Source organism: Myotis nattereri (assembly GCF_964212035.1).
Source record: "Myotis nattereri genome assembly, chromosome: 1".
NCBI classification, from domain to species: Eukaryota; Metazoa; Chordata; class Mammalia; order Chiroptera; family Vespertilionidae; genus Myotis; species Myotis nattereri.
Genome location: NC_138075.1, coordinates 110,138,924 through 110,147,969, shown reverse-complemented (window position 1 = coordinate 110,147,969; position 9,046 = coordinate 110,138,924).

Below are 9,046 nucleotides of genomic sequence, written 5' to 3'. Positions count from 1 at the left end.
TGGAGAGGATGTGGAGAAAAAGGAAAACTTGTGCACTGCTGGTGGGAATGCAGACTGGTGCAGCTACTATGGAAGAAAGTATGGAGTTTCCTCAAAAAGTTAAAAATGGAACTCCCATTTGACCCAGTGATCCCACTTCTAGGAATATATCTCAAGAAACCAGAAACACCAATCAGAAAGGATATATGCATCCCTATGTTCATAGCAGCACAATTTACCATAGCGAAGATCTGGAAACAGCCTAAGTGCCCATCAGCAGATGAATGGGTTAGAAAACTGTGGTACATCTACACGATGGAATACAATGCCGCTGTAAAAAAAGAGGGAATTCTTACCATTTGCAACAGCATGGATGGAACTGGAGAGCATTTTGCTAAGTGAAAAATACCACATGATCTCATTCATTTATGGATAATAAAGACAATTATAAACTGACTAGAGGCCCGGTGCACAAAAATTTGTGCACTCGGGGGGGAGGGGGGTCCCTCAGCCCGGCTTGTGCCCTCTCGCAGTCTGGGACCCCTCGGGAGATAACGACCTGCTGCCTTAGGCCTGCTCCTGGGTGGCAGAGGGCAGGCCCAATCCCTAAGTGCAGCCCCTGGTCGGGCTCAGAGCAGGGCCGATTGGGGAGTTGGGGTGCCGCCCCGTGTCATGCACAGAGCAGGGCGATCGGGAGGTTGCGATGCCACCCTCAGTCACGCTCAGGGTAGGGCCGATTGGGGAGTTGGGGCACCGTCCCCTGTCACCCTCAAGGCAGGGTCGATGGGGAGGTTGCGGCGCCACCCCCTGTCACGCACAGAGCAGGGCCAATCAGGGGATTGGGGCACTGCCCCCTGTCACTCACAGAGCAAGGCCCACCAGGGGGGTTGGGATGCTGCCCCCTATCACCCACAGAGCAGGGCCGATCAGGGGGTTGTGGCACCGCCACTGTCACACTCAGGGCAGGACTGATGGGGAGGTTATGGCTCTACCCCGTCACACACAGAGCAGGACCTGTGGGGGGGGGGGGGGTGCTGCACCCTGTCACACACAGAGCAGGGCCGATCAGGCGGCTGAGGTGCCGCACCCTGTCACACACAGAGCCGCAGGACGATCAGGAGGTTTGGGCCCTGCCCCCTGTCAAACTGATCCCGGTGTCGGGAGGCCTCGTGGCTCCGCTGATCCCGGTGCTGGGAGGCATATTACCCTTTTACTATATAGGGTAGAGGCCTGGTGCACGGGTGGGGGCCGGCTGGTTTGCCCTGAAGGGTGTCCTGGATCAGGGTGGGGGTCCCCACTGGGGTGCCTGGCCAGCCTGGGTGAGGGGATGATGGCTGTTTGCAGCTGGTCACACGTCCTTCAGGGTGGGGGTCCCCACTGGGGTGCCTGGCCAGTCTGGGTGACGGATGATGGCTGTTTGCAGCTGGTCACACACCCTTCAGGGTGGGGGTCCCCACTGGGGTGCCTGGCCAGTCTGGGTGAGGGGCTGAGGGCTGTTTTCAGGCTGGGGGTGACTGAAGCTGCCAACCGCTCCTTTTTTTCTTTTCTTTTTTTTTTATTCTGGGCCAGCTTTAGCTTTGAAGCTTGGCTCCAGCTCTTAGGCCTCCGCTGCTAAAAGTAGGTTTCTGGCCTTTGCTTACAATGTTGCGATCCTGCTGGCTGAAGCCCGGCGGACTAAAGCAGGTTTCTGGGGTTTTGTTTAGCTTCTATATTTGTTACATAGTTGCTTAGAGTTGCAGCTCAGAGGCCTGCAGCAGCAGGCGGGGAACGTTGGAGTCCTCCGTCACTGAAGCAAGCAAGTCTCATGTTAGTTTCAAGCTGCCTGGCTGCCAGCCGCCATCTTGGCTAGCAGTTAATTTGCATGTCGCCCTGATTAGCCAATGGGAAGGGTAGCAGTCGTATGCCAATTACCATGTTTCTCTTTTATTAGATAGGATGAACAAAAATAGATACAGAGGCAGAGCAGCATTGAACAGACTGTCAAACTACAGTGGGAAGGCCGGGGAGGGTTGGGGGGCAGGAGGGGGGGGGCAGTAAGAGATCAACTGAAGGACTTGTATGCATGCATATAAGTATAACCAATGGACACAAGACACTGGGGGGTAGGGGAGGCCAGGGGAATGTCAAGGGGGGAAAAAAGGAGACATATGTAATACTCTTTGTAATACTTTAAGCAATAAAAAAAAAGAAAAGAAAAGTCAGAAATGACCATATAGTTCATTGCCTCCTGCATATAACTCATGGCTTCACTGCTGTGAGAGTTCCTCAATATCAAATTGGACTATTCTCAACTACTATTGTCATTCTAGAGCAGGGGTGGGGTACCTTTTTTCTGCCAAGGGCCATTTGGATGTTTATAACATTGTTTGCTTATATAATTCACTTAATATAACTTTATGTTACTATGAAAAAAGCTCCCAGATTTATTGAATTCTGAGTCCCACCTGCAGCTGCCTTGGCAGGGCCAGACCAAATGATTTTTCAGGCCTGATACAGCCTGTGGGCCCGATGTTCCCCACCCCTGTTCTAGAGGGTGGAGCTCACCAAAGAATTATCTTCCAACAGAGAATTTCCGTCTTCTCTGCTCTCTTTTCTGTCTGGCCAAATTGATTATCTTTCTATTTGTGGCCCTCCACCTAAAGAATGTCCAGGTCCTGGCTGTCCTTTAAGTTCTGCCCTTATCTTCTTAATCAACTCCATCTTACCCACCTGATGATCCACTTAGGTGTTTTTCCCCCAAACCATTTGGGAGAATTCTGCATGAATTCTGTGTGATTAGAGTAGAGGACAGATTACTAAAGAGCAAGGTGACATCTGAGTGTGTGTGGGGGGCGGGGGGGAAGATGGGGAGGTTAGTGGGGGTTTGCTCCTAAGTGCCACTCTACAGAGTGTTTACTCAATCCTAACGTCAATGAGTCTCCATTGAACTGGTTAAGCAGAGGAGTGATATGACCAGGTCTTTGAAAAGACAGAGTCAGGCCAAGAGGAAAGGTTTTGGAAGCTAGGAGAATAACTATTTCATAATAGAAAAAAAAAACCCAAAAACTGGATGATTATAAATGTAAGCTCTTATATGTAAGCCTCATGTTAACCACAATGAAAAAAATCTAAGATAGATACACACAAAATAATGACAAAGGAACCTAAACATACAACTACCAAAAAAAAATCATCAAATCACAAAGGAAGAGAGCAAGAGAAGAAGAAGAAAGAAACAGAAAGCCACAAAACAATTAACAAATTATTGCCCTGGCCAGTGTGGCTTAGTTGGTTGGAGCATCGTCTCATGCACCAAAAGGGCAGGTTCAATTCCTTGTCAGGGCACATACCCAGGTTGGGGGTTTAATCCCTGGTTGGGGCACATACAGGAGGCAACCGATCGATGTTTCTCTCTGACATCGATGTTTCTGTCTGTCTCTCTTCTGTCATCAATAAAAAAACATATCCTCGGGTGATATGTCTTATCATATAGTCCAGCCAGTGTTACTCAGTGGTTGAGCATCAACCTATGAACCAGGAGGTCATGGTTTGATTCCTGGTCAGGGCACATGCCCGGGTTGTGGGCTCAGTCCCCAGTAGGGGGTGTTCAGGAGGCAGTCAATCAATGATCTTTCATCATTGATCTTTCTGTCTCTCCATCTCTTCCTCTCTGAAATCAATAAATGTGTATATGCACACATATATATGTATATATATGTGTGTATATATATTTAAAAGCAATAAATACATACCTATCAATAATTAATTTAGATGTAAATGAACTAGATTCTTCAATCAAAAGGCATAGAGTAGAGAGAACCAAGATGGCGGCATAAGGTACAAACCTGTACGTGCTGCCCCCCACAACAACATTAAAACCACAACTATAAGACAAAACAGCTATCATCCAGAACCATGGGAAAGCTGACTGAGTGGAAGTTCTACAACTAGAAGGAAAGAAAAAAGCACATTGAGACCAAGTAGGAGGGGAGAGGCGCCAAGAACAGAGGTACGGAGGCGCGTGCGAGGCTGCTGCACATTGGTGCGCGGTTTTTTTTCAATCGGAAGGGGACAAGCTTCTCGAACGCACTGAACTCATTTACAGCGAGACCCTGAGGTCCCAGGCTCCTACGGGGAGAAGCGGGTCGGAAAGCGAGGGTGACTTTCTCACAGAGCTGCTCGCAGGGATCATTGTTGCCGTGGAGGCGCATGGCACTCAGGGAGTCGCGGAGTCAGAGTCACGGGGTTGCTGACGACACCATTGCTGTTTGCTCCGCCCTGAGGACTCTCTGAGACCCTGCCCCACTCAATTTACATCCCCTCCCAAGCTGTGCTCAGTGGCACAAAGGAGGCACCTGAGCTTTTGCAGCCTAACAAACTGCAGTGAATCAGAGAGCTCCAAAACTTCCAAACTCCAAACAAAGAGGAGAAATCTGTTAATATTGCTGTAGCCCCTGCTGGGTGGACTCACACAGTGGTTGACTTGGAGATCCAGGAGCCAGGGTACTCCAGGTCAGATACTAGATTTCAACTCCTCACATCTATAAGGGACACACTCAAGAAGCAGACTCAGTGAACACCAAAGCCCCACTGAAACAAGTCCTACCGCATAAGGGTGTCTCCAGCACAGCAGTTCTTCTTATAGACACAGTGGGTCCTCACAGTCAGCCAAAAATGTGAAGACAAAGAAACATGTCACAAATGAAAGAAATGGAGGAAAGCAAACTAATGGAGGACATAGAGTTCAGAACCACAATTATAAGGTTACTCAAGAATCTTCTACGAACCTCCGAGGAACTTAGTGAGACCTTCAAGGATCTTAATGAGAATGCCAAAAAAATGGAAAAGGACCAGTCAGAAATTAAACATACACTGACTGAAATAAAGAATAATATACAGCCAAAACCGGTTTGGCTCAGTGGATAGAGCGTCGGCCTGCGGACTGAAAGGTCCCAGGTTCGATTCTGGTCAAGGGCATGTACCTGGGTTGCGGGCATATCCCCAGTAGGAGATGTGCAGGAGGAAGGTGATCGATGTTTCTCTCTCATCGATGTTTCTAACTCTCTATCTCTCTCCCTTCCTCTCTGTAAAAAATCAATAAAATGTATTTTTTTAAAAAAAGGATAATATACAGAGATCCAACAGCAGACAAGAGGATCCCAAGAATCAAGTCAAAGATCTGAAATACGAAGAAGCAAAAAACACCTATCCAGCAAAGCAAAACGAAAAAAGAATCCAAAAATATGAAGATAGTGTAAGGAGCCTCTGGTACAACTTCAAACATACCAACATCGGAATTATCGGGGTGCCAGAAGAAGAGAGAGAGCAAGATACTGAAAGCCTATTTGAAGAAATCATGACAGAAAATTTCCCTTACCTGATGAAAGAAATAGACTTCCAAGTCCAGGAAGCACAGAGAACCCCAAACAAAAGGAATCCAAAGAGGACCACACCAAGACACATCATCATTAAAATGCCAAGAGCAAAAGACAAAGAGAGAATCTTAAAAGCAGCAAGAGAAAAACAGTCAGTTACCTACAAGGGAGTACCCATACGACTGTCAGCTGATTTCTCAACAGAAACCATGCAGGCCAGAAAGGAGTGGCAAGAAATATTCAAAGTAATGAATGCCAAGAACCTATAACCAAGACTACTTTATCCAGCAAAGCTATCATTCAGAATTAAAGGTCAGATAAAGAGCTTCACAGATAAGGAAAAGTTAAAGGAGTTCATCACCACCAAACCAGGATTATATGAAATGCTGAAGGATATCCTTTAAGGGATAAATACCACATGACCTCACTCATTTGTGGAATATAATGAACAACATAAACTGATGAACAAGGACTGATCCAGAGACGGAGAGGCATTGATTGGACTGTCGGGCCTTGGAGGGAAGGTAGGGGAGGGTGGGGGTAAAGGGGAGAGATCAACCAAAGGACTTATATGCAAGCATATAGGCCTAACCAATGGACATGGACAGGGGAGGAGGGGTGGTGAGGGCATGAGCAGGGGGGCAGGGGAGGGGATAATGTGGGGATAAGGACACATATGTGATATCTTAATCAATAAAAAATATATTTTAAAAAAATGAATACATTTCAAGCCAAGTTGGGTGAATACCTCTGGAGAGGGACATGGGCTTGGAGGAAGGGCCAAGGGGAATATTCACTTAATCTCTGTTTTTATTCAATGTTAATGTTACTGAACATGTTACTTGTAAATGTTACAAATAAATAAAAAGACCTCTTTAAAAAAAAAAAAAAGGCATAGAGTTGATGATGAGATTTAAACAACAACAACAACAAGACCCGTCATAAACTGCCTACAAGAGACTAACTTCAGATATAAGGACATGAGGATACTGAAAGTGAAAGATATAAAAAGATATTTCAGCCAGGCTGGTGTAGCTCAGTGGTTGAGCATCAATCTATGAACTAGGAGGCCACGGTTCAATCCTAGAGCACATGCCTGGGTTGCAGGCTCGAACCATCATGCAGGAGACAGTCGACCTATGATTCTCTCTCATCATTGATATTTCTATCTCTCTCTCCCTCTTCCTTCTTCTCTTAACTCAATAAAAAATATATTTAAAAAAAGATATTTCATGCAAATGAAAACCAAAAGAACGCTGGGGTGGCTATATTTATATCAGACAAAATAGACTTTAAAGTAAAGATTGTAATAAGAGGAGTGGGGGCAGTGATTGAGTGATCTGAAGACAAATTTGTTGCATAGGCAATGTACCAATCACAAGAAACAACATATCACTATGAAGTTAAATTGGCATTCAAAAGCAAGGCTCCTGGCTTTGGGTTCAAGATGGTGAAGTAGGAAGATCCTGAGCTCACATCCTCTCATTGACACCAAAACTAACAATTACATATATAACAGATATCTCTGAGAATGACCGGAAGACTAGCAGAGCAAATTTTCTACATACTACTCAGCCATAAAAAAGAAGAAAATTTTACTTTTTGCAACTGCATGGATGGGCCTGCAGAATATTATGCTAAGTGAAATAAGCCAGTCAGAGAAACACAAGTATCATATGATTTCACTCATATGTGGAATCTAGTGAACAAACTGAACTAACAAGACAAATAGAGACAGATTCATATATAGAGAACAGGCTGACAGCTTGGTGGGAGGCTGTGATTGAAAAAAAAGGAAAAAAGGGAGAGAAAGGACTAATGGACATGGACAACAGTGTGGTGGTTGTGGGGAGGGGAGATGTGTGGGTGGAGGTGGAGTAGGGTATAGGGGAGATAAATGTTATTGAAAAAAATAAAATAAAATAATAAATATTTTTAAACCACAATGAGATATCACCTCACACCTGTCAGAATGGCTATTATCAACAAGTCCACAAATGGCAAGTGTTGGTGAGGAAGTGGAGAAAAGGGAACCCTCATTCACTGCTGGTGGGAATGCAGATTGGCACAGCCACTATGGAAATGAGTATGGAGGCTCCGCAAAAAATTCAAAATAAAACTGCCTTAAGACCCAGTGATTCCACTTTTGTGTATATATCTGAATAAATCCAAAACACTAATTCAAAAGAATATATGCACCCCTATGTTCACTGCAGCATTATTTACAATAGCCAAGATATGGAAGCAACCCAAGTGCCCATGAATAGACAAGTAGATAAAAATGCTGTGCTATATATGGATATGGATGTATATAATGGAATATGACTCGGCCTTAAAAAAAGAGTGAAAACTTTACCATTTGGAGATTAAAAATGGCGAAAAAGTAAGTGTTTGCTGCACAGACACGCTCCCTGGACCAAACTGGAATTACAACTAAAATACAGAAAAACTTCCTGAATAATCAACTGAAGACTCACTGGAGAGAACCCTGATAATCATGGATGGAAAGTAGAGACTGCACAGACTGTTAGGAGGAGTGGAGACATGAAAGGGCTGGCCAGGCTCCCACAGACAGCAACTGAAGTTCCAGATAGATATCTCAGATGTGGGGAGTTGCCACTGAGAACTCTGGGGTCTAATCTCTAAGCTGGGACCCTCAGCAGAAGGCACCAGAACTGAGAAGGGTGCCCACAGAACATCTGGCAGTGAAAAGCAGCAGGGTTGCTGTCTGCCAGGGAGAGACAACTGGAAATGCAGGCATCCTCTTAAAGGGCCAATGCACAAAATTCCCTGTGGAACCACTCACCTTGTGCTCCAGCAGAGGAAGAGCAGAGTGGACTGGAGCTGTGTGAGCAAAAGTCAGCATCAGGGGCACTGGGGTTAGAGCTCAGAAGGCAGACACCTCAGTTTCCTGAGCTAAGTCATTCCCTCACGCTGTGGAGGTCATCTTTCTCATGCAGACAATTGCTATCTAGGCAGTTTTGCTTTGGTGGGGGGTGTGGGGGAGGCAGGAGACCAGTTGACCCACTCTATTGGAAAACACCTTGTGCACTGGGCCTCTAGTCAATAATAACCTTAAATGTGAATGGATTATTCACAGATGATATGATACTGTACATAAAAAAACCCTAAAGACTCCATAAAAAAACTACAAGGCTTAATAAATGAATTTGGAAATGCAGCAGGATACAAAATTAATACCAAATAATCCATAGCATTTTTATGCACCAATTGTGAACTCTCAGAAAGAGAAATTTTTTTAAAAAAATCCCATTTACCATTGCAACAAAAAATTAAGATACTTAGGAATAAACCTAACCAAGAAAGTAAAAGATCTGTACTCTGAAAACAACAGGACATTGAAAAAGAGGTAGAAGAAGATATAAACAAGTGGAAGAATATACCATGTTCACGGATTAGTAGAATCAACATCATTAAAATGTCCATACTACCCAAAGAAATCTATTGATTCAATGCAATTCCTATTAAAATACCAGTGGCATATATCACAGAACTAGAACAAACACTCCAAAAATTTATAGGAAACAAATAAAGACCCCAAATAGCTGCTGTAATTCTGAGAAAGAAGGACAAAGTTGGAGGAATCACAATACCAGATACAGTGGGGCCTTGACTTATGAGTGTCCCAACTAACGAGTTTTTCTAGATACGAGCCATCTCTCGGCCAATTTTTTCCTTTGAGTTGCGAGCTA